This window comes from Pezoporus flaviventris, unplaced genomic scaffold (genome assembly GCF_033815535.1).
Source record: "Pezoporus flaviventris isolate CSIRO_AGI_PZ_B2104156 unplaced genomic scaffold, CSIRO_AGI_Pfla_v1 ptg000002l, whole genome shotgun sequence".
In the NCBI taxonomy this organism is placed as follows: Eukaryota; Metazoa; Chordata; class Aves; order Psittaciformes; family Psittacidae; genus Pezoporus; species Pezoporus flaviventris.
In genome coordinates this window covers 63,801,537-63,828,762 of record NW_026892550.1, presented here as the reverse complement: position 1 = coordinate 63,828,762, position 27,226 = coordinate 63,801,537, and the positions used below count along the sequence as shown (strand labels likewise).

The 27,226-nt window shown below is 41.2% G+C and overlaps 1 long non-coding RNA gene across 1 annotated transcript; it reads right to left on the bottom strand.

The window, feature by feature from the left end:
* Window positions 1-1,330: 1,330 nt before the first annotated feature.
* LOC133262730 (uncharacterized) lies at window positions 1,331-24,143 on the bottom strand. The gene is made up of 4 exons (XR_009741396.1): window positions 24,083-24,143; window positions 10,674-10,794; window positions 4,227-6,002; window positions 1,331-2,865 (listed from the first exon to the last, which is right to left on the bottom strand). It is a non-coding gene; the product is annotated as an uncharacterized LOC133262730 (long non-coding RNA).
* Window positions 24,144-27,226: the final 3,083 nt, after the last annotated feature.

Below are 27,226 nucleotides of genomic sequence, written 5' to 3'. Positions count from 1 at the left end.
ACTAAAAAGCAGCCTCAGAGCAAGGGGAAACAGCAAATCCTGCATCATCTCATGGTCTCTGTTAATCTGGAGCCAGGGAATGTGCTATAAACTCTTCCGTAACTCTCCATCTGACTCCACAAGACAGTGATGTTATTTATTTGGTTGTACAGGAACATCTAGGAAAAGATTGAATGTAAGGTGGGGGGGGGGGGGGGGGTGATTCCTCATATGGTTGGGGTTTTTATTGTTTGAGTTTTAGTTGGAATGGAAAGTGTCAGCAGGCCAGACATGGGCACAGCTCTGAACTAGGTCTAATTTCAAAGTAGTTTTTGAGTTCCCCCACTAGAAACATTTTTTATACCCACAGAGCCAGAAACACAGGTAAAAGCACTGGGGTTTTGCAGACCGTGCTCTGGTGTGCTTGACAGAAGTTACCTTCCTACGACTGGGATAAATGCCATTTTTCAACCTACATGGAGTCACACAAACATAACTTTCAGTGTATCACTTTGGCAGCAAACCCAGTATTAAATTTTAAGTGCATGCTGGATTGTTACAGAATTATTCCAGCCTATTAAAAATGTAGGGATTTTTCATCTCCAAGCCACATTGCTCAGTTCTGCCAGGCTGCCCAGCCCAGGGGGGATGATCTCAGTAACAAAGAAGTGCTGAAGTAACTGCTGCTTACAGTTAAAAGTTTTGCAAACAGATCAATCACCAGTTTTGTTAATAAAACATCTGGATGCATTCTAAAAATGGTTTATTCTGATCAAAAGATTTATTTTTTTTTTAATTGGCTGAGGTTAAAACAAAGCAAATATGTATCTATTTCCCCACTCATTTTAGCAGCAACAGTAGTTATATTTGTATCATTTTATAGCAGAGCCTTTTATAAGATAAGCCCTATCCCCTGTATGAAAACCCAATCAGTAGAATCAGCATTTCATTAAGAAGTCAGTCATGCTGTGTTATTTACAGCTGTCATCTTAAGAGCTAACTAAGAATTTTCATCTGACAGGAAGGTTTTCTTTTGAAGCCAAGTATCGAATGGCAATTGTGAAATAGCATCATGAAGACAAGATTCACAGTTCATTTTGGAATCAGTTTTATTTTAAGGAGACTTACTCAAACAATTACCAACCTCTGGAAACCTAAGGCCAAAATGAGCTATTCAGGGAACTATTTAAATTCAGGTTTTGTGAAGGACAACACTTGTGCTAGCTAAGCCACTGAATCTGAATAAGTAAAAACGAGGGGAAACCCCTCAGATTGTAGACTGGGCAGTGCAAAAATAGAGAGATCTCAATGTTGTTCTACTGATTATTGTCATTAAACCAGATGTTGTTCAAAACCTTGGCCAAGCAACTCTTCTGTAATCAGCCACAAGCACAAACTCACTCGTGATAGATGTATGCACTTATATTTATAACCATGGACTTATGCACACTCACCTCTTACATAGTAATTTACTTTGTATGCACAAATATGCATATTTGCTCTTTATCCCCCCCCTGCACATCAGCTTTGTAAAACTCTCTTCACAACTGGAATGTCCAAAGAATCAAATATTTCAGAATGCAAAGTGATATGAGACGAACTTGCTGATGCCAGCAGTTGAACACCAATGCTTGCCACTATCAGCTGACAGGACACTAATTACTACTTGCAGGAGATGATTGCTTGGTAAAGGATCTATTCAGTGAGTTAGGATTGTGAAAAATTACAAAGTAAAGGCCTGTTCTGTGAAAAGATATGCAGTATGAAAATACAGCATACGTTCTCAAGATGATTATCATGACAGAGATCTGTCTAATTAGGAAGAATCTATTTTAATGCTAAGATATGAAAGAGCCCAGCTGGGAGAGGAATTTAGAGGAAGACACAGAAACATGACTGTGAAGCTGACAGCAAGTGCAGCCTAAGCATGTTCCAATGACAGCTTCTAAAAAAATATTTCATCTCAGCATTAATCAATAGTGGTTTCAGAACAAGCACAGCCTTACAGATCCTCTAGCGAGTCGTATTAGTGGGAGGAGCTCCATAAATAATATAGAAAATAGGCGTTTGCACAGCAATACACAGAAACCACTTTCATTTTGTCAGTGGAGCTAGGGGTTATCCCATATGTAGGCAACATTCCAAATATCACGATGAGGATAAATATGAATCCCACTCTATTAGAAATCACACTCTAGGTCCTGGTACTGCCAGGCAGGTTGGAAACTGCAATCCTTGTGACAACAAGTTTCAAACCATTTTGGGCAACAGATTAACCTTCAGAGTAGCCACCTGGGTAGAAACCTTTCTGAAAGCTCCTCCTATAATTAAATGGTTTGTCTAAATTGATGGATGACATAGTGACACAGGCATCTGCTGGAAGGCAAACCTAGAGTCAACCACGCAGTGTGTTTGCTGAATATCACTTTGAAAACCAGCTAACAGACACTTTTTGGGTCTGCAAGAAACAGTTTTCTCATGCAGCAAAAGAGTTACACAACAAAAGGGTTTCGGAAGATTGTTGCCGAAGGTTCTCTTAGATGCAGTGCTGAGCAAATCAGACCTACCTCAGTTACTACCACAAGCTGTTTAAGCATATGCTGCCTAATATAGCCGGAGTCAAAAAAGAATACAGTAATAGTGTCATTTGGAAAGTAGTCAAAGCAAAGACATGTAGTTTAAGCTTGACTGAAAACAAAAAACCCCACAACCTCTGTGAATATATCTGTGAAATCCAGCTACAGCATGGCAAAAATTCTCTTGACAGCTGGGTGGCCATGAGTTATGGCTGTCAGAACATCCACTGCTGCAGGAATTCTTCAAGGGATGAGCTGAGTCTGGAGCTAAAGAAGTTGCTCTAAATAGATGAGGAAAAAGTTGTCAAGGCTGCAAAGGAACAGAAGAACAAAATGATAAAGGGAGGAAGGGGAAACAACAGAGAAAAACAGAAAGATAATTAAAATGGAGAAGTCAGGGCTTTAAGGCATTGCAGAAATAATCACTATGTGTAAATACAAAAAAAACCCACGTCCCCTCTTAAAACTACACACTTCCTAGCTTATGCATTTCAAGTTGCAGGACATGGGGGATCTAAATCAGGATTTGTACAAGATCTTCCCAGTTGTGAACAGCACTGAAAGCTCCAGTTCAGCAAGGTGGGACTGGCACAGGGACCAAACTACACACACACCTGAGTACTCGGCTGAATCAGGGCTGGACTAAAATGGGGAAGGAATGCAGAATATGTACTCCTCCTCTCCTGTGCTGATTACAGAACATAAAAAAAAGGAGTGAATGCATAAATTGGCATTGTTACCCACGCACTATCCTGCTGGATTAACGTTACTGAAATACATCCTGGTTTAGGAAGCAGAATTCAGATAATTAATCCCCATAGACCACAGTATGTCTTTCTGTTATTTTAAAAACCTGTTTCTGGAGCTAAGAGCTGTAGGAGATACCCATGGAGAGAGCTAGCAGAAAGCTTGAAGGAGGGGAAAGTAAAATTGTCACTCGGGCACAGGCTCTGTCTAAGCCCTCATCTGTCACACTGAGCTCAAGAGAGTGACTGGGTTTTAATGGAGGAGGCAAGGGAATGGTGGGGAGAGAATACCAAGGAAGGAAATCAAGAAAAATCCCAGGGAGATGCTTCTGGGGGTTCCTTGCAGCTTGCACTAGAAGTACACATGAAGGAACTTAAATTAAACTTTACTGCTTCTCAGTAAAGACTGTCCCACTTCCATTTACCTTGAATTAACAGGTCAACAAACAAAAAATCCCTCATCAATAAAAGCAAATGCCAACCTTTGGTGATGAGGAAGCAGCTTGAGGATGTTTTTTCCTCTCCAAGACAATTGGTGTTTTGATATCAGCCACTTTTAATAATTTCAGATTGAACGCTGAATTTTCTGCAGCAGAAGAAAGACTGAACCCATTGAAAACTATCGTTCATCCTCCTTCATACAGGAGACTGATGATTGTTCTGTGGCCCTGGGCATAACTCATCAAGTTTAATATTCAAACAAGAGCATTTTTATAAGGTCTTAAATTACAGGGAAACAGAAATAAAGGATCATTTTCCACAATGGTAATTTTTTGTAAGATACATATATGTTCATACTTCAAGATAGAGAAATACAGTATTTTCCTCCCCATGCCTATAAATGTGCTGACACACACCACTGTTTCATTGAAATTGCTAGTTTACAATAAACAAATATACAAGTATATCGGCTACAGTTACAAACCTGTGTTAAAAGTACATCACTGAGGTTGAAGTCTTGCAGTCAATCAGTTTAAAACTACCAAAATCAAAGCACTGTGCAATCTTTACTCAGCTTCCTTGCGCAATCCACAGTATGATGGAAGTCTTCAAATACACCCTTACATGCTATTTTTCCACAGGATGTTTGCTTCATTCTGTACACAGAATTGTCAGTGCTCACCAGTGAGCAGCTATTTAATACATTTTTCCCTTGTTGTTCTACATGTCACCACGTCTATTTACTAATTCAATCCCTGTTCACAGACATTCATTTCCTCAGAATAGCCACCACTACTGTTTCTGAGTGTTTCACATGTACCAATAATCTAATTTTTATGATTCATTGCAAGTGAGGGGACAGTGCTCTTACTTATGTTAGAGACTGGAAACTGAAACAAAGAAATTTAGCTTAAAACGTGTTGCTAAAATGCCCCGTTTGAGCTGATTTTTTAAAAGACTTAAACAAGTTAATGTACACTGTGTTGTACAAGAGCAGCCCACTCAACTTCAGCTGAATCTGTAGGTACCTGGAAAATGAGGAAAGCAATTAGTGGTCTTCTGCAAGAAGCAGAGTTTACACAAACTGAGTGGCACCCCTTAAGGCAGCTCAAACATTTCATCTTAAACACATACAGTTCAGTAAATTCCAGGCAAAACCAGAAATCAGACCTTAAAGGAAAGGAAGAAAATACTGCATGCTGGTCTTCAGTAATACTTTAAAAGAAATCTTTCTGTCCCACTTTTTCTGTAGACTTACCTTTCAAGTAGCCTTTGCTGAAGCAAAGTCCAAACATGCTGGGTTTAGAAAGTACTGCTCAGGGAATGTTTACCTGAGGCCAGAAAATGCTAAAGAGATAAGACACTAAAATAACATGAAAATCCCTAAAAAGATACAGAAAAGATCTCTGTTCCTGCTTGGTCACATTTACCAAAGTACAAACCCCAGTAGCTACTAGCTATGTTAAAAACCAAGCCTGCATGCAGGCTATTTCCAGAGTCACTAAAGTTACTAGACAACATTCATCAGAAATCTAGGACACTTTCATCATAGCTCTGGCTTGCTGTTAACTAATGGTTTACAGTAAACAACAGCTGATTAGATTCCAGTTAGACAGGGGAAAAAAAATCTTTCTCATAGTATGAATAGTGGACTTTGAATAGATTACTTATGGAGGCTGTTAAGTCTTCATCGCTGAAAGCTCTAGGAACGGGTTAGACAAATTTGTTAGTAAGGACACAAATATAATTGATTTTGCCAGGGAACAGGGTAATGGATTATTAGGTGACTTCTTAAGGTTCCTTCTGGTCCTAACTTTTCATAATGCTACAATTATTTAGGAAGCTTGAAAGTTATAAATGTATTTAAGCTGTTAATAACTTCATTTAATTAATTCTGACTTGTGTGTACAATGAGAAGGTTACTTATGAACTTGTGCATTGGTTCAGACCAGATCTGGCATGGAGCTCCATCTCGCATAGTAACCATGGGAGTGGACACTCAGGAAAAACAAGAACAGGCTAAGCACATACTGCCTCCCATCTCAAAACATATCGTCAAGTTAGGTTGGGTGATTTATCTAGTTAGTAAACTCTACAGCACATCTTCCGTGTTTTTTTTTCCCAGTGTCTCCTTGCATCTCTATAAACCCCTTGATCTATTTGAGGAGTACCACCAGAGGTCCATATAGGTTGAACGAACTGGTTCCTCTGGTTTGTTCTGAATGAACCTCTCACTAAGTACTTCCAATATCCCTCATGCCTGTATTAGAACAGACAGTGAAGAGCCAATCACATTCTGCTCCTCTCCAGACTTCTCAGTTCTGCAGACCTCTTTGTACATTCCCCCTATGTCATTTTTTTTTTTTCCAAATGAAAATTCTTGGCTATTCAACAGATAGAGTTCTTGCCTGTTGTGCTGGAAGTCACAGAATACCTTTCTTCTTCAAATGTATGACTGTACGATTATCTACACTGATTTGCACCTCTTGTTTTATTGTACAGTCATTCTTTCAGCAAGTATGCAGTCTCCCTTGTCCTTACTACCTTGCATAACCTCAAATCATCAGCAAAGCTTTGTCCCCTCACTGATCACCTCCCTTCTCCAAGTCATTTAAAACCATATTGAATAGTGCAGACCCCAAGACAGTCACCATATCGAATTTCACTAGTGATCTCCCTCCTGTGCAAGAGCTGACCATTTACTTCCATCCAACAATGGTCTATCCACTGTTCACCTCTTTTAAATCATATTCTCATCTATTGCAGCTCCTTCCTCCTTATGCCAGTGACATTCTTATGTGCTTGTTTTTCCTAACATGCTTTGACAAAAAGTTCTGTCAAAAGTCTTTTGGAAACCCAAGTTGACTGTATCAGTCAGATGATCTTCATCTATGTATGACTGACCCCTTCAAAGAACTCTGAGAGCTTGTTAACTCTCACTGATTAGGTAATATTTATTCAGGTAGATGCTATTTCTCTCTCTTATTACAATATCTACTCATTCACCTGGAACAGATGTAAAATTTTAGTTCGCTGGATGCCCTTGAAGCCTTTCTTAACGACTGACATCACATTTGACACCTTCCGATTTTCATGTATTGAGGAATACAGAAGAGACAGGTTACAGGCTGCTATTAGTAGATATTTCATCCCTGAGTTCTTTTAGAATTCCTGGGTGAATCCTTCAGATCCTGGAGATTCATCTGCATTCATCTGCCTTTTGTACCATTACCTCTTCCAGATACTTCAATTTCAGAGACATTCTCTGCTGAGTTCCCTGAAAGCCCCAAAGGGCTCTGGAAGGACAGTTTACCTGATTTCTTCTGTATGGGTTTGTATGGCAAGGTTTTGGTAGCAGGTGGCTACTGAGGTGGCTTCTGTGAGAAGCTGTTAGAAGCTTCCCCCGTGTCAGATACAGCCAACACCAGCTGGCTCCAAGACAGACTCGCTGCTGGTCAAGGCTGAGCCCATCAGCAACAGGGGTAGTGATTCTGGGATAACAGAGTTAAGAACGGGGAGAGAAACCCAAACTGTGCAATTGCAGCTGGAGAGAGGAGTGAAAACAAGTGAGCAAAACAGCTCTGAAGACACCAAGGTCAGTGAAGAAGGGGGAGGAGGTGCTCTAGACTCCAGAGCAGAGATTCCTCTGCCGCCTGTGGTGCAGCCCATGGTGAGGTAGGCTGTGCCCCTGCAGCACATGGAGGTCCATGGTGGAGCAGGTACTTACCTGCAGTCCATGGAGGACCGTAGGATGGATTAGCACTGGAGAAGTTTGTGGAGGGCTGTCTCCCGTGGGGGAGGCCTGATGCTGGAGAAGAGTGTAAGGAGTCCTCTCCTAAGGAGGAGGAGTATGATCAGAGACAAGTGAGATGAACTGACCACAACCCGCATTCCCTGTCCCCCTGTGCTGCTGGGGGGAAGAGGTAGAGAATTTAGGAGCAGTTAAGTCTGGAAAGAAGGGAGGGATTGGGGAAAGGTGTTTTTAAGATTTGGGGTTTATTTCTCACTACCTTACTCTGATTTGATTGGCAATAAATTAAACTAATTTCCTCAGGTTGAGTCTCTTTTGCCTGTAATGATAATTGCTGAGTGATCTCTCCGTGTCCTCATCTCAACCCACGAGCCTTTCATTGTATTATCTCTCCCCTGTCCCGCTGAGGAAGGGAATGACAGAGGGGCTTTGGTGGGCACCTGGCATCCAGGCAGGTTCAACCCACCACAGAGATGGAAAAAAAACAAACAGAAAAGACAGGCCATTTCCAAGTCCTGATCCAAATTACTTCTCTTTGCCAGTACCTGGAGCAGAAGCCTCCCTTCTCACCTTCTTTCTATCCTTTGTAAGCTCTCTTCTAGTGTGTCTTTGGTGGGCAACTGGCATCTACCCAGGGTCAACCCAGCACATCTTCCACAGTGAACAAGGATGCACTCTCCAGTGACTTTGTTCTCCCAGAGACTTCATTTTATACCATATTCAGACTCACTGACAATGTTTTTTCATCTCTTCATGCACTGGAAGAAGGATCTTGAACTATTTTTGGTTCTCTTAACTAGACAGATCTCAGACTCATATTTGGTCTGCTTAATTGTGGTTTTCAGAGTATACATGTTAGTGTTTCTGTTTGTTTGGTGGTTTAACCTGCATCTGTCTTGAGCTTTTGGAAGGACTTTTCTTCTTTGTAACAGCCTTTCTCTGCTGTTTAGCCACGACTGCTTCTTTTTACTTTCTCAGGCATGTCCAGGAAATCACATGCATTGGCTTTGTGCTTCCTATTTGGTGTCCTTCTGTAGTCTTCTTGCCCCTTTATGGCTTGGGTGCCAGTCTTTGTTTATTCTTGGCAAACTTTGAAATGAACACAACAGTGGTGGCCAGTTTGGTCTCTATTGCTCCCCAAAGGTATTGAATCCAAGAATGTTATGTCATTCTTAAAGAGGTCTCAATGTTCAGCAAGATATAAATGCATATATAGATATGTATGCATATGTATGTGTGTATGTATATATATATGTATTCCTTATATATAATTGTGCAAATTGCAATATAGGGCAGCTGTGGCTGTTAAACCTAGGGCAGCAACTGTGAAAGGACTTCTGGTTCTTATTGAATATAACCAGACGTTCATTTAGATCTGATCTCATTTCTGAGACTGCCTGAAATATATGCTGATAATAATTAGCATTTAGTGCATGTAGCACTCAAACCTTCTAAGCATCATTATTCCTCCTTGCAGAGCAATTATGAGCCACAGAACAGTGAAGTGACAAAAGACAGTATCTATAATTCTTCATTTCACTCTGCTGACTATATTGCTATCTCTTTTTTTTTTACTAGGAACAACTAACTTTGCAAACTAGAGGGCACTGCTTTCAAATAATGCTGTTACAGTTGATTTTATGTGTTGAACTTGCCCAAATGAGGTGTTTATATCCTTATTTTCAGACCCTCTTCAGTCTGCATATAACAAATATTTCTGTTGTAACTATGTAACACAGCATGACTTTCATGCAATTGGTATTTTAAGGTAACTTGTTAGCTTCTGAAGCTTGTTTTGTATTTCACAGCTCAAGGCATTTCAATTGAACAAGGTGATACAGACACATAGCCCATGTTGCTGGGGCTCTGAACTCATGGAATGATTCATGTGGTACACATTCTAGAGAAATCTAGCACTACAGATCAAAAATACTAAAGCAGCACCTTTGCATAAATACACATCTATAAAAAATACCCCATAAAATAGGAAATAAATAAGAGCATTTTTAACTTTTTCATGGTGTAGCACCAAAACCTATGTGTAGTCAGTTTCCACATCACCTTTCTGATTCTCATGTCTTCTATTAATCTGTTTTACTCATCCAGAACTCAGTAAAAAAAAGTCTTAATTTTGCACATCTCACTCACAGGGAGATAACTTGTCAGCACAATAATTTTGATATTGGTCTATACTGATCTAGTATAGATCACCCGATATTTTCCACCTTTTCATTCCAGTAACTTGCACATTGGTACCTTAAGTTCTAGGTCAGTACATTGACAGCACAATTTAATTTTGGTGGTAGAGCTACTTGCTTCACTAGCCAGCCAACTTGTCTTGGCAAGACTTGCAAATGATAGAACACAGGAAGGTAGTAAGAACCTTTTCATTGCATGTTCAGTGGGTTTTTTTGAATCTACATTTCCTTTCTGGAAAAGGAACCACACGCTTCCTCAGTTAGTATGGCACCAGAAGCTTGATGCCTTTTTCTCTGAATTGCCCACTATCAGTCACTGTTAATTACCAGTTAAAGCAGGGTCACAGACTTCACTTCCATACAGAAGGAAAAGCTGAGTTGTACACTGCCCAGTGGGTAATATTTATCAGTCCTTCCAGCACTCTCCCACACTGAATGTAGTTTTATTTAGTAATGCTTTGATGCTAAGTCAAGCTCTGTGTCACTTATCATCTCAACCTGGGATTCATGGAAGTTACTCCCTTTAAACCCATCTTACCAGCTCTGTCCGAGGTGTAGCTCTGCACATTGACTTATTTACTTGTGCATGATTCCTCAATTTAACGTTATAGCAGTGACACCAAAAAGCCCAAAACTGGTTACATGGTTTCCCCATTTTTCTGTCTTGTGACTCAGAAAGAGGCCTGTCATCTCTCCCACATTGCCTGGTACAGTAACTTGATTGGAATTTTATTTCCAAGACACAGTAACAATAGAGGTTTGGTACTCTACCAATATTTAAAATTCCTTTACAGTCATTGCTAATTTACTGATTCTTAGCTCTGCTGAATCAGCATCACTGAAGGCAATGTCTCCCCTTAATCACTGACAGAAAGCAGGGCCTCTGCAAGGGCAGATTCAACAAAGAACAGGACTAGGGCAGACTGACAGTAGCTGTATCAACCCCTATACAATCGTTTTAAAATTAACTAAAATCACTAACCTTTCACTTCTGGAGGAGGAGGTTCAATTTTTTGTTTAGCCATGCATGAAAATGAGTTCAGCAATCTTGGTTTAGCCTCGACAGAATCATTCATGTAATTTGTCATGATTGGCAGATTTTGCTGTGGAGAAAGAGTGAATATGAATTAGGAAATAAAAGCGAGGTTTCTTCAGGTTGAAAAATCAAACATCAACAAATCTGAATGTCAGAATCACAGAGAGCAAATTCAAATCTGAAAGGCTGGACCTTTGCGCAACCCCCACATGAACAGAATAACAAATGGAATAGGAGGCAGGATCTACTGTAATCTATCAGACATCATGGCATCAATGGAGCAGTCCCTGAAACAGTACTGTGAATAGGCTGGCTGCAAACCAATGGAGTGTTTCTGAAGCCTACTCCTCAAATGCGCAGTGTCTTCCTATCCACAGGAGGTGCTCTCAGCACAGCAGGGAGCTTTGTGTCTCAAAAATGCCCGACATTTTGTGAGAGCCAGTGGCCCTGCTTCACCTGTCACCATGAATTCCAGGGTGCTGCTCAATCGAAAAGTGAACAGTCTGTTTCTAGAGAGTAAGGAAGACTGCAAGTTCCTCTTTTCCATGAAGGAGCACTTCCTGAACAACAACAAACTACAAATGAAAAACTATAAATACACACGAAAGGGAAAAATTAGAGAAGGAGAAAATGGGAGAGAGAGAGAAGTGAATACTTGGCAACTCCTCATCTGTCATAATCTTCTCACTTGCTTTGGGTGACTAACTCTTAGGTCCAAACTGAGCCTCCTGTATGAAATGAACCCAGGTGACAATCAGTGAATTACCTCAGTAAGGACAATGGATAATCTTTTGACTCAGGATGTACATATAACTGTTCTGTGATAAACTTATTCTCCTTATGTATAATTTATTTTTTTCTTTGACAAAACCTAAACTTTGCATAGTCAAAAAGCTTTGAAAGTAACCATATAGAGATGCACTGTCATCTCAAAGTTTAAACGGAACTGAAAAAAGACAGTATCTCCTGTGATGCAAATCAAGACACAAGCCTAACACAGATGGTTTAATACTACATATTTTCAAGAATGAATGATGTCCTTATATGTGCTTACACAGCATCAGCCTCAAAAGTGCATCTATGGATTGTGACCGGAGCCCTGTGCATTACTGTAGTCCAAATATTGTAAAACTCACCTACACCTTTAACTCACTGCTTAACTCACTAAAAAAAAGAGCCAAGGGAAACACAAGAGGTTGTTTGGTTTAACATAACTACTAGCTGCAACTCTTTCTGTAAGATTTAGCTGGTTTACTTTATTAAAAACAGTAACCAAAGGGGATGTCCAAAGCACCCATCGCCACTGCAGATCTTCAGATTATATTTAGCGCTCCACAGTCATCACCCTAGGTGGGGAACCCTGCAAATAAATCTGTAGCAAATCTAACCATCTTTGTTACTCAGCTAGGAAATGGCTTCTGTTTCCACCCAAAACCTTGCACGAAATCCTGTCAGATTCAGAGCCGTAATTCAACCTGTTGTAGACTAATTTGAATGTACAAGGACTTTCTACCTTGCACAGTGATAGTCAATATTTAAATCTCAAAGGCATTCTGAACTGTGATTTGTTGTAGAAAATTTTTCAGTTCGAGGAATTTGTTAATTATTCTTTTCCCACCTCTTGGATATGTCTGGATATGTCTTCTGCATCCAAGACTATAGAGTTAGGCTGGTGTTAGTGTGCTTTTTCCTCTCTGGGTTCTCTGACAATGTGCTCTGCTTTTGGGAAGAGCCAGTGCCACGACTACCAGGAGTGAAATGCCCTGTCATACTCCTAGGTTGTATCATCAAGACAGTCTTCTAGCCTGCCTCTCATCTTCTCAATACTACTTCAAGAACTATCATTTAACAAGAAAAATTAATCAAAGCAAAAGAATGAATGAAAGCAAAATCTAATTTAACCATCCTTTGCCTAAATCCACCAGGCACATCAGATCCCAATCCACCATAGTCTTATTAAAACATGGATGGTTGAAAGGTGCTGTAGGATTTATAAAAAGAAAACAGACTGTCTCAGAGGCTGATGCCAAATAACTCATTGCCTGAGTTATCACTCTTCAATCAAAAAGTCTATGAAGGAACTACATAAGTCATTTAGACAGCAATCACCATGGAGTTATGCTGGCCTCTCATGTCAGTGATGAAACAGCCAAATTCCCTGACAGTGGTGAGTTATTCCTTTTATCACCGGCAGAGCTGCCAAAAGAATCATCAAGGCTACAGGCATGGAAAACATAAGGCCTCTCCAAATTCAAGTGATAAAAATACAATGTGTTTTATTACTTTAATCTTTACAATTTAAGTTTTGGAAAAAAAAAACATCCCTGCAACAATGTCAACCACAGTTAAGTAACAATATGATTAACTTAACTTAAACTGAGCATTTAATTACTGTAAGGAAGCTTTCTTCCAGACCATGATCTCTGGGATCCTGTTCCCACCTCCCTCTGCCCCCAGTCTCTCTCCTAACTAAACATGTATCTTTTAGCCCTGACAAAGCCAGCATAAAATATTGGGTGTTTTATTACAAATAGTAATTCTGTCACTTCAGGGGGAGATTTTCTTTCTCTAGTTATAGTAATGACTTAGTATAGGAAATTGGTCATTTTTGGTTGCACTTTAACATTGCTCTAGAGGTCACATACTGTAAGCAAGAGTATAAGTGTTTAGAAAGATTTCTCTGCCTGGCCTGACTGCCTTTAAAAATCCCAGAGAAAGTAAAAATATATCCATTTTCTTGCATAGTTTTAAATACTTGTTTTAAAACCCTAGCGTGTACTGAAGCAAAGCAAGTTTTGTGGGCCTGATTTCAATTTGAGCAGAATTTCAGTTAATAATGTTGCACGCATAAACCCTCTTTTAACAGTCCATAATATTAAACTGAAGACAGGACTGCTAAAGAACTTTGTTATTTTTTCTCCCTGTTAAATCAGTATTACAGACTTTCAGCAGATGTCTTTAATAGACATTGTTATTAAAAAAAAGTATACATAAAATAAATTCAGACCATTTCTTCAGCATTACTTATTCCCACCATTAAGAGCAGGATTTCTCCCGTATCTTCAAATTATTACTTTTATACCTAACACAAACAAACAAAAACTCATCTCCAGACACTATAAACCTCTGTCAGCATCCACACTATTCCTGTATTTAAAGAACTGTCACTACTTCCATTGACAGTAACCTCCTACTTTTACAGGTTTAAAAGGTAGCCTTAAGAATGTGTTCTAGTAGAAACATTCCAGCCCATAAGCATTTTTTTTTAAGTTGGGAAAAACATCCATCTTCTTCTGAAGCTGTTGGATGCCAAAGAGGTTTTGTAGTGCCAGGCATTTTTCTGAGCTTTTATAAAAACTTAAAAATAATGTCAGCGTTGAGTTAACTTCTTGCAATGTATCACCTAATAAATTTGTACCTTCGTGTTTTTACTGTTCAGGAAATGTTATTACACACAATCATTTTTTCAAGGCAAAAAACCACCACAGGTGATGTCTCTGGGTCAAACTGTCTACATGCCTAAGATAAGAGGGGGATTTAAATTAGACATTATGAAGAAATTCTTCACTATGAGGCTGCTGAGACACTGGCACAGGCTGCCCAGAGAAGCAGTGGCTGCCCCATCCCTGCAAGTGTTCAAGGCTAGGCTGGATGGGGCTTTGAGCAGCCTGGTATATCTTCAATGCCCCTTCCAACCCTAACCATTCTATGACTCTGTAAGTACATGAAGTCACACTTATGCTCCTGTCATAAAATAAGCCTTGTTGCTCTGATGTGAGCATACAGTTCCTTATCTCCAAAAATTAGGCTACTTATTCACCTAAGTAAATACAAATTTATGAGCTACAGATCTCCCCTCTTCCCCCCCCCATCTGCACAGGTAACCTGAGTATATATAAACTGGGAGATGTCAGAGTACTCCTGAGTTCCTAGGTATCAACTAAATCTTGTCTTCTTATTGATACAAGCTTCTCCCTTGACAACCTGATTTCCAGAGAAACCTAATGCATGATCAGATGGGAATAGCAGCAAGTTCTTGGTCTGGGTAAATAGGGAACTGGATCTAGGACAACCTTAAGAAACATCTGGAGACGCAATGGACTCTGGAATTAGGATCCTCTGGAGTAATTCTACTGAGAGCAGAATATATACTGCATACGTATTTTTATATGTACGGTATATATATAATATGCGTTTTTATACTGAGTAAATTAAAGTAGACTTTGGTCCATCAGCAGTACATAATACTCTTTCTTACATATTTACTGTATGAGTGAAAAAGAGAAATAACAGCATAAAAGCTAAGTTCTCTTGGTTAAGTCCATCTTCCCATCACAGACTTCTAAAGGCTCAACTCATAACTCTACACTTATCTCAACAAGAGACCTTTAAGGCTAAATGCATTAAATTCTCAAGTGCTGCATGGATTGCTGAGGTGCTTTAAAAGGCTGGTCACTGTTTGCTGTATGAATCTTTACCTGTGTGAATCTGATGTTCACAATACCATTAGTGTGTTAAGTATTTACTTCAGCAGATGAAACTATGGTATGGATGGAAAATGGCATCTTTTATAGCCATTGAAAAGAGCAGTTTAAGGCAATCATTAAGGGCTGTAGGGTGGAACCAGACTGAGTTTGTTCCATACACTACACTATTTCAGTTGAAAGAGACTACAATGATCGTCTAGTCCACCTGGCTGACCAGAAGTCAAAGCATGCTATTAAGGGCATTGTCCAAATGCCTCTTAAACACAAACAGGCTTGGGGCATCAACCACCTCTCCAGGAAGCCTGTTTAGACATAGGTCCTTCCACTCAAGGAAGCACCTTAGCTTTGTGGTTGAAGGGTCACCAGCTGCAGGTCATAACTACACCATAGTCATGGGGTTTAGTCAAGTCACTAGATTTTCAGTTTCAGAACAACAGTCTTCATTCAGCAGTAATCAATCATTATTTATGTTAAAATTTCAAGCTCTTTTAAAACTGACAAGAAATTCTAAAGAAAATGAAAGCTGTTTTCTTTATCCTCCTAATTCTGCTTGGAGGAAGCATCAGTGAACATTTATAAGTAAATTAGGGAATAAAAAATAAAAGCTACCCAAAAGCTATGATTGCCACTGAGGAATAGTCAAATTCATTCTATGAATTCTGGTACTTTTCCATGGTGTTAGATACTGTTGAAGGAAGTAAACCTCATCTTTTAATCAGGGAAGTGCATCTGAGAAGCTTGTCCAAAGCATCCTAGTTTTAATATCCTCTACTATGCTCTAGTAGTCAAGCAGCCATAATAACCTTGAATTGTCCTCAAGACTGTAACTGTAGCTGCCTAGCTACATGTAGCATCCACATGCATCACTAAGGTCTGAGGTATGAAGCACAGACTTTGTTTGAAAGAACTGCTGAGGAGATTAGGCAACACCTGAATGAATCAGAGACTTCATGACATAAGATAATTAATCTGGATGGCCCCAAGAAGGATCTACATCTGAGAAACTGAGTAAAAGAAAACAAAACACACACAAGTCACAGTTCTGCTGTATCTCTAAATATAATCCAGCACAACAGCTAATCATAGAATCACAGAAGCTCATCCAGTTCCAACCCCCTGCCACAGGTAGGGACACCTTCCACTAGACCAGATTGCTCAAAACCCTGTCCAGCCTCACCTTGAACACTTGCAGAGATGGGGCAGCCACAGCTTCTCTGGGCAACCTGTGCCAGTGCCTCACCACCCTCACAGGGAAGAATTTCTTCCTGATATCTAATCTAAATCTTCTTTCAGTTTAAAGCCATTCCCCCTTATCCTATCACTACATGCCCTTGTAAGCTATCTTGCCTACCTTTAATTCTTTTCCCCACTATGCACCTTGGTTGCTTCATTGGCTAAAGACATAAATCATGGTTGCCTGGAGTGGCCAAAATTTAGACGGATGCAACCACAGACGAGAGAGTTGGTGACTGACTCTGACATCTGAGAATAGCTCTGAGTAAGCTGCTGCTTTTCTATCAAGAGTGGGATCATTTTTTTCCCCTCTAGGTATGCACATTTCATAGCAACACATTCTGTTGCTATTTAGGACTCACTGGACACTTCCATTACAAATGTTCTTTTCCTGAGATTTATAACCATAGCTTTTGTTACAACGATCAGTGCCAGACAAAACTTGCCTCATTTTGTGTTTCATTGTAAAACCAGGGCTAGAGCCACCTTCACAGAAGTTTCTGCAATTCTTTTGGCAGGCTTGCGACAATTACTAGGTGCTGTTAGAACAATACATAGCTTAAGATCAAGACTCAGCAACAACTCTTCAGCTTCCAAGTTGATTTGTCTGTTTAAAAATCAAAAGGGAGGAATCCTCTGCATTCAAAACAGAATCAGCATTGAGTGGAGCGCTGAATCAATGATTGAAACCACGGAAAATGTTTGTGTGAACCCCAATGAGAATCAAAATAGCTGCATTTTGCAGTGCTCTATTTATATCTCTATAATTTTGAATGGTAAAGCCAAAAATAGTCATTGCAATATGTCAGCTCAATGTAATTTTTCTTTCCAAGAGACATAAATCAGTTTTGGTTTTTTTTTTGGTAGAGAGTAGTAAAATAAATAATAGTTTTCCACATAGTTTTAGAGGGGTTTTTTTTGTTTCTAAAGTTTTAGTCCTTTGTGGCAGGAGTTCCTGGCATCTAAATATGGCCTTTCCCTCATCTGACTTCATTTAGGATATACATCTACCAAGAGACTTTAAGAAATATGTAATGATTTAGCAAGGCAGCTAGTTCAGGTGGGGGATAATTGGGCTTTCGCCCTCCCCTTCACTCTGTGCCACTGTTTTTACTCTCTCCATCTCCATTGTACCCTTAAAAGCAGCAGAGCCGCAGCCAAGCATTGCACACTCTCCACAGCCAGCAACTTCCTCTGAAGCTGCAGTGCATAATTACATCCAGCTGCTAAGGGCTGCTGAGAGCAGGACAAGCAGCACCCTGCTGCCCAGGCAGTAACCCCCAGGCTTTGCAATGTGGGACACCCCCAAGAAGGCTCCCATATTCTCGTAGTAAAAGTTGAGAGAGCACAACTCCCCTCCACCCCAGTTCCCTGTACAGACAGAGATACTAAAAGGACAGGCGGTATTCCAGCCTCCCTCCCCCTTCTCTCCTTTGCTTAAATCCATTTGTTTAAAGGGAAGAAAACTCCTCCTATGGCCCCTGCTGCTACTCTGCATGACCCACTACTGTGAGGGTCTGAGGAGGCCTGACAGCAAGCTGCATTAGGAAGCTGTGGAGCCCATCGTGACAGCACAACAGAGATAAAGACCCTCTTTGAATTGTATTTGCTAGACCCTGGGAGCTTCACCTGCTGTGCAGGGTTTTATCTTTTAAAATGCAGAATTCTTGCTGGCAGTCATCGAAGTTCACGATAAACCTAAACAGTTCTCTGAGGTGTTTGTGACTTATGGACGTCGGGGGTATAACAGACACTGCAAATTGCCAAACAATGTTTTGCAGTTATGCAGCTCTAGGATCACAGAACACTTATCATAGAATCACAGAATCACAGAATGGTTTGGTTTGGAAGTGACCTTAAAGATCATCCAGTTCCAACCCCCCTGCCATGGGCAGCTTCCACTACACCAGGTTGCTCAATGTTATGTGTTGATGAACTGTGTCTCTTCAAATCAAATTTATACCTCAAGAAAGCAATACCAGATGCATTGAACATTTTGTTCAAGACAACAGAAAAAATCTGTGACAAAGCTGAGGACAACAAAACCTGCATTCTTACCCTTACATCCTGTTAGGATTACAGAACATTCAGACAGTAAAACTGTATTATATGTAGAACTGTAGGCTCAACCTGTATAGATGCAGCTTATGTGAAAAAATCCTATGCCAAACAAAATCACCCTGGGTTTTCTCTTACAGAATGTGAAGCTTCACAAGGGCACAGGAAGGAGCTCTCATGAGGCTTCACAAACAGAAATTTCTGCAAAAGAATAGGAAGTCTCCCATAAACCCATGGCATATACAATCAGGGCTTTTGGGTAGAGTATTAGTATCGACTGCATCCACAAGCAGTGGCTAATGAAAGTATCACAAGTGCCCAAGTGATTTAGGAGCAAGCACACATTACCAGGACAGATTTTACACTCTGGGAATACCAAAAAAATCAATGATAGGGGTTTGTGTTTATATCTCTCTTTTTTTTTTTTTTTCTTCTTCCTTCCTACCTGGGTGGAGGAGCACAGTCAGAACAGCAATGACACTGTCATTCCAAAGTCATCATGGCTTTTTATGCCATAACACATAGCTGTTTGGGAATCCTGCCAGGTTCACTGTTTGCACTCTCCCCTTGTGTGCACACATGCCCCAAACACTTTAATGCTGTTCTTTCCTTTTGCACTATCATTACCTGTGCAGCACACACATAGGCCTATCTCCACCTCTGCACCACCAGGGGAGCATCTCATCATCCTCACTTCTCAGGCTACACTTGTGCATTACATTGGCTTTGGCACTAAAACAGGCTTAAGAAATTGCCCTCTGCTGTTTGCCTTGCCCACTCTGTTTATCCTAATTCATTTAACTGATCCCATTCCAGCTGATCCCATTAACACCGGCAAAAGAAGGAAGCAAGGGGTGGTAAATTGTGGTTGAAAGAGGGATGAATAAGCAATGAGCAGCTGGATGGAGAAGAAAGTGGTAAACATGAAACCACCTTTGCTGTTGGAGAGTGTACAAGGAAGAAATGTTCTCAAAAAGCTTGATTAATGGTAACTTTACTCCTTTGAATGCTTCTCTCTATTACATGTATTCCACTTTGCAGGATTTCAAAGTGGCAACCAGAGCACTTGGAGTGGGATCTCAGAGCCTTGAACAGACTGCATATGTTTCCCGTTAAGCTAAGGCAACTGGGAGAGGAAAGAACAGAGGAGTGAGAAATGCACAGCACCACACAGCACGAGGACAGGAAGCGTGCATATACATTCTATGGCAATGGGATAAAAATACAAACCCAAGTGTCTGCAGTACACAAAGGTGTGTGGAAAGAAACATACTTGGCAGAGAACTGGAGGAAGTGTGCTTTACCTGATACAGGAGCCCAGTTCTGACTGCTGCAAAGGTGGTTGTAATTCATGAATGTCACACAGGTAGCATGGGGAAAAGTGCACACATGAACACCATTGTGGTGGCATTTTGTACTTGTTGTGACTTGCTGTCAATGATGAATAAGCAAAGTGGTGAGGTAGCACGAGAGGCCACACAGGCATAAACATACACAGCTGGAGCACCTACTTTGTTCAGCCTTTTTGATTTCTGATGACTTTCTGAAACTTAATTCCTTATTAGTCTTCTTTAACCCAAATTTCTATTTTTTCACCTTCAAGAATGGGCTCACACATCCCAAATAAAGTTCTAATCTTGACTATTCATTCTGAATGTTTTCTTGAGCAAGCACAAGCTCAGCTGTCCTTCTCATTTGGGCAATTTGCAGGTCCCAGTGACTTAGCTATAGGATTTGCTAAAGGAAAATTCTTAGGCTCCTAACAATGAACAGGCTTAATATAGGAACAAAATTATTTAGGCTCTCATACATATACACTTGGTATAAAGCACTAACAATTGAGCATGCAAACTCAGAGGATGTTGTCCTGTAATTACACGCTGTTGATGCCAGGTTGGTACTTCCCAATCAAATCACAGAAGGGTTGAGATCAGGAGATACCTCTGGAGATTATCCACACCAAGACCCCTGCACTAAGGTGGTGCCTCAGAGGTGTGTACTGTTGGATTTTAAGTATCTCCAAGAATGGATACTTCACCACCTTTCTGGGCAATGTGGGCAAGGCAGTGCTTGGTCACCCTCACAGTGAAAAAGCCTATTTTAATGTTTAAATGGAGTTTCTTGTATTTCAATTTGAGCTTATTGCCTCTCATCCTGTCACTGAATGCTACCAAGAAGAGTCCAGCTCCATATTTTTTACATCTTTCCATCAGATCTTTAGATAATTTATGTAGGAGAAACTAGGGTGTAGGAAAAGGTCTACAAACACAAGGTTAAAACACAAGAGGACTTGACACATAAAAATATGCCCCACTCATGTTTTACAAATAATGTAATTAAAGTTGCAAATCCATCACCTAACTGTTTCAGCCAGGACTCTGTTTATCTGTTTATTTGTATATTCTCTATGTTCCTCTCCTGCTCAGTAATCACTGGGATTATTTGATAGCAACTAAGTTATTTCATCTTTACAAATAGGCCAACTCAATTGCAGTTAAAAACTTCTTCCACTTTTTGTGTGTGAAACAAGAGTCCAACCCTGACTAAAGACAAGCTGCAAAACTCTGACCAATCAGCAACCTATCAGTCAGCAAACTACATTTCCTGGTGAAAGCGCAAAATCCTTTAACCTTATTTTTTCTAAGTGTGATACAAACCAGGAAGTTTCTAATTTTTAGCAAAGGAACAAAAGGTAGATTTCTATCCAGATTTATACGTGTACCAGCAAGTCTTTCCAGACAGTCTAGGAAAAATTGTCAACAGTGTTGTCAGACTTCAGAGAAATAATGAGTATCTTATTTCAACAAATGGAATTTGATCACTAAATCCAACCTTCATGAAAGAGAAACGCAGTTGTAGGTTTGAAGCCTCTTATTCTTTCTCCCCCCCAAAAGCTGACAGTTAAAGGCTTGTAAAAGCTGATGAAGTTTTAAAATCAAAAGTTTCCAAATTTCAATCCAGCCCTCATCACCAATACCCCCACATTGTCTTCCCCCAAGTCATTTCTGGAAAAATGGTGATCATGACAAGGATTTCTGCTTGAGAGCATGATTTTCCTTGTTAATTCAAACTCAACAGACCTGTTCACCAAACATTCACTGAAAATTTGGTCTCAGCTAACTATTTTCCTCTATTAGGTTTTCCTTTCAGCAAAGTAAAACAACTATTGTGGTTTTGTCACAGCAGGGTAGGGGTTTTACATATATATATATATATATATAAAAATATATAGATTATATTAATATAGATTATATAATAATAATATATACATTTACACTCCTTTTGCATCATGAGCACTTATTAACTTGCCCTGAAATCAGAATGTACTGAATGTAACTGGTGTGCTGTGGGAGACTGTTTCTGGCTAAATCTGCAGGCCTGGTAATTAGAGATAATCTTTTATTTCCATCTGTACATCTTTGAAAGATAATAACCATAGTGCCCAATGACAGCATTTTTACCATTTTCCTTCAGAGAAAAACTGCAATTTCAGACATGTTAATCACGAAAAAGTGGCTCTCATAAAAGTCACTGTCAAGAAAACGAACGTAAGATGGAAGCACAATGAATATGGCAAAACCCCTTATTAGCCTGCAGGCCGGAGTAGAGGTGGTGTGAAACTGTAAAGCCACAGGCTTTAGAGAGCTGTGCTGATTAAGGGACAAAGCATTAAGAAAGAACACAGATTGTGAGAGATGTTAATATCAAAGAGTGACTGGAATTACTTAGAATGGTTCAAGGTAATAAATCTTCAGCAAATGGAATGTACTTAAGAAAGGAGAAATTTAGGTCAAATCACAGGAAAAGATTTCTAACGGTAAAGTACAGAAGGTTATGGAATACTTGCCTGAAGGAAGAGACACAAGGCATCTCCCTGGAGACTTTTAAAACTACACTGGAAAAAGCACTGAAGCATCTGGTACACAATAATCCCACACCAGGAAGGAGAAAGGCTAGATGATCTAACTGGCCTTTTCCACCTCTGCTTTCTGTGATTCACTGGTAATTCCACTGGCCAGTTCTGGTTTCAAATACAAAAATCCAACATCAACTGTAAGCATCCCCTGTTGAATGCAAATGCTCTTTGGAACTTACCTCTTTACCCCAGCACAGAATGCAAATGCTCTATGGAAATGCAAACAGATCCCATGTTTTAAGTTACTTTTATTTGAATATGTCTACCTTATGATAAGAAGATAATGCATTAGAATGTGACCAGTCATTATGTTTGTACTTACAACAGGGATCAGATGTGCTCAACCTGCAGTACTAGCATTAGAATTTCCACATTTTGAACGGATACTGTTTAATTGTGGTAGATTCTGTTATAATGCGCTAGGTATTGTTATAATATTGCTCAGCATGAAGAAGAGTGATATAATGAGATACTGTGACCTTTCAAAGGCAGCCTTACACCTTTTTTTCTCCTTTTTTTTTTTTTTTTTTTAGCTGATGCTCAAGGAATAAAGAAAAAAAAAAAAACCAACAAAACAAAACACCAACCAAACCAAAAAAAACCAAAAAAGTTGGTATATTTTACATGGAGTCCTCTGAAAATCTTACTCTTTCCACTTAAAATAATCACTATGTGGTCTTGATCTCATGTTTGGAAAGAGCTGCAGTTATCTGCCTTTCCGAAATCCACACAGACACAGGTGAGTAGCAAGGATTGGGCCAGCAGTCCCTCTAAACGTCACGAAAAAGGTGAATTTTATAAATGTACTAAAAGTGAATAAGGGCTGTAGGACTAGATGAAGATAAATTAACAAAAATCATGCAGAGTGCGCCTCAGCATTACCATTGCAGTTTGTATGAGGAGTGTCATTTGAAGAGGTTTCTCCCGATTGTTTCATCCTGTCTGGTTCATGCCATGGAGCAGTTTGAATCTGGATTACTTTCAAACGAAGCTAAACTAGAAGATGTCTTCCAGCCAGTGCTGGACATTCAGCCCACTGCTCCAGACCAGAGCTTGTACAAAGCAAAACATCCTGAAAGGGACATAGCGCGGTTCCCAGCACCAGCTAGATTCACTGTTCAGAACCACACCCAGTGCAGCACACTACTTGTTAATGTAGACATAGCTGTATCAACTCTTAACAGTTCCCTTCTCAAAACTGATGGTCTAACAAGACTGTTGGGAAATTATTGGAGAACCCAGAGCAACACCATGCCTACAAGGCGTCTGGCTCATCAGTGACATCTTTTCTGTCTCCTTCCTAAGGGAGGTTCTACTGATCAGTTCAGGGCTGGTATTAACTCAGGCAGTGATCCCGTCAGATGGGTTTACACCCAGCACATGTTCACTGTGTTGGGGAAGGGCATATGTAGGTGCTTCCAGCCTTCTCATCCTTAGACCCCAGCAGGTCCACCATGGGCAAACACGCTGCTGGCATCGTGATTCGCACTGCACCCCGCTGGTGCTCCTGCCTACTCCCTTTACATCTGTCAGACAAAGCCACTGGCCTGCACCCACAGGGGGGATATAAGAGAAAAGGTGCCTGTATTTCACATCCCAGCTTTGAAAACTTGTAAGCTTATACTTGAATCAGTGAACTAACAGCTACTGCTATCGCTCACCTGCTACACACTCAGGGTGAAAACTCTCATTCCATTTCTACAGCAAGATCTTAAGATGTGCTGCTAGCGCGTTAAAGACACAATCCTCTGCATAGAAAGTAGCGCACCGCTGGTGTCAGGAACATTATGTGTCACTGTATTTTCTTGGCAGGGCAGGGCAGGGCAGGGCAGGGCAGGGCAAGGCCTGGGAGCTCAAGCACCGGATCTGGACAATCACCACCTAATGCTTCCTGTAGCTTCAGCCTGTGAGAGCACTTAACACAGCGGCCTCTACGAGAGCTGCAACACGTTCTTCACCTCCCGTGAAGTGAATGGCCCTCTGGCCCGGCCGCAAAAGCAAAGCCCCTTCCCTCCACACCCCAGCCTCCGGCGGCAGCTTGGGCGCCAAACAAGCTGGGCTCGCCCCCTGTTTTCCCCTTAGCACTACCCGCCACCTCCCTGCACAAAGCTGCAGCCACCGCAGTGCCGGCGCCCCCCACCCGCCCCACACCACCAGCAGCCCACACCGGCAGCACCAGGGGCAGCCGGTCGGCCTTCTCCCGCCAGGACGGGTCGGCCACCTCCAGGGCACGGGCGGCGAGCAGACCTGCCCTCGGAGGGCCGGCCCAGCAGCCGGGGAGGGGCCGGGCGGAAGGGCACCGCCTCCGCTCGCCGCGGCCTGCGGCAGGACCGCTCTCTAGGGGCCGGGCGGCCACACTGCGCCGAGCCCGCCGGAGCGGAGCGGACCGTTCCGGCCCGGCCCTTTCCCGGCCCCGGGGAGCTGCAGGCCCCCAGGGAGGAGCCGCGGGAGGGGAACGACTCAGGGAAATGGGTGGAGGGAGAGCGGGTCCGGCAGGAGCAGCCCTGAGGGACCACTCCCGCTGGAGCTGGGATGGCAAGAGGGATCACAGGGCACCGTATATTAGAGGAGGATTAGCTCTCATTTGAGTAAAACTTCAGCAAACGGTTTTGAAGAGAACAAATGAAAATGATGAAAGTAAACGGAATATCAAGTAAAATGCAATACCTGTTCAGCACCTGCTGCAGATCAGGCTTACTATGAGGACGGTGAGGCACTGGCACAGGTTGCCCACAGAAGCTGTGGCTGCCCCATCCCTGGCAGTGTTCAAGGCCAGGCTGGATGGGGCTTGGAGCAACCTGGTCTAGTGGAAGGTGTCCCTGCCCATGGCAGGATGTTGGAACTGAATGAGCTTTAAGGTCTTTTCCAACCCAAACGATTCTGTGGTTCTATGATTGTCCTTTATTTTCCTACATTAACCCCAGCCCAGGAAAAGCCAAGCTTACAGTGCTGTCAAAGATGACACTGACAATCACAGCACTTGTCACACAAAAGGAGATTGACACATACTAGCTTACAGGGCCTAGCAAAAGAAAGAGGGGACAGGGCTGCTCCCTGCACAGGTATCACCACCCCAGAGAACAGGCTTCTCTGAAGACAGGTGAATACAGCTCAGCTGGGCATTACAGCAGATATCTGAATCACCCTCAAGTGATGACTGAGGTCCTGGAATGATCTTCCAATTAACACAGTGCAGGAAACAAGAAGACATTTGAAGAACTTAAAGAAGTACTTAGTTCATGCTGGTGTCTGCAGCAGTAATGACTTGGATGGCCTCTCAGTTTTACAGTCCTGTTACCTCTGTATTTCCAGCCTAGAAAGGATGAGGCAGCACAATTCTAACACAGCAAACCAAACATCTTTTGAGTGCTCTCCACTGACAAAAGGCATAAATGCAAAAATCAGATGAGGAGAACCCCTACTTGCCCATGCAACAAATGCAGGGTGGGGACACAGGGACCAGGCTGGGGCCTGAGCAGTGGCAGGCACAACCTTGCTGCAGAAAACCAGACCACTGACACAGAGCAGGCAGCATACATCAGCAGCGTCATTCTGTAGGGCAAAAAGCAAACATCCTTCTTGGTGTGTAACAGGAAATTGCTCTGCGAGACAAGCAAAGTAACCCTCCTGCTTTATTCCATACTATTAAGGCACCATTCATGAGCACAGCACCTCGGTTTTGGCACCACGTTTCAAGAATGATGTCAATAGCTGAAGAGAGCAGTGAGCATGATCAGAGGGTTAGAAAACACATCCTACAATGGAAGATCAAAAGAACTGCGATGGTTTAATCTCCAGATTAAGACTGAGGTGGAGTATGGTCACACTTTTCAAAGGAAAGGAGTAATTTGTTCTTTGTGCCCATCATGAAGAAGAAGTAATAGATTTAAATTGCAGCCGACTTTTTTAGTGATAAGCACAGGGAGACATTAAAACATATTGCCTGAAGAGGTTGTGGTGCATTTGTCACTAGAGAACAAGTTAAACAAACATATTTCAAGACTGACATTAACAGAGTGCAACTCTTAATGGAGAGGAAGCTGATGGCTGCCAGGGATCCACTTTTTGCTGTTATTTTATGAGACACACACAAAAAAGCTTTTTTCCTTCAAACACAATTAGAATTCAAAAAGGGGGGTTACTATTTCCTGTTGGGTTTTTTACTGGCTTACTGCATGAATTGAGAAACCACAAGTATTTCTGTACCTCAACTCCCCATCAATAAAACAGAGGTAGTAATACACAATTCATGAGGATGCTGCAAGTCTGTAGTGCATTATTGTGACCTTGTTGATGCTGGGAAAGGAGGTGGTATACAAATGTAAAATATTCCCACACCCTCAGTTGTTTTTTCATGCTTGCACTGCTTTAAATACTGTAATTTGTTTTCTTTTCTTCTCAGAAAGCGTGTAGGCTAAGCACACACTGTGATCCCTACTAGTAACACAAGTGCAGCTCTTCCCAAAGAGGAATAAACCAGGGTTCATGTAGTTTAATAGAATACTGAAGTTGAGAAACGCCTTTAGGTTAAAAACCCCACAAACCCTAACCATTAGGTTTCATACTACTGCAGATTTCTTCTGTCATTCAAATTTCACCAGCAGAAATTTCTAATTCAGAAGCAGCGCTCCTCTCTGCTCACCTGAGCATGTTGAAAGGTCTCCTGGGAAAGAAAAATCTACCTCCCAAAACAATTAGCCAACACTAGCGGGGATTGTTTAGAAGACATGTCCAACCAAAGCAGAGCTGAAGTACCTTCCAGTGTGTAACAATGGCTTATATTCACTAGAACTGTAAAACATTCT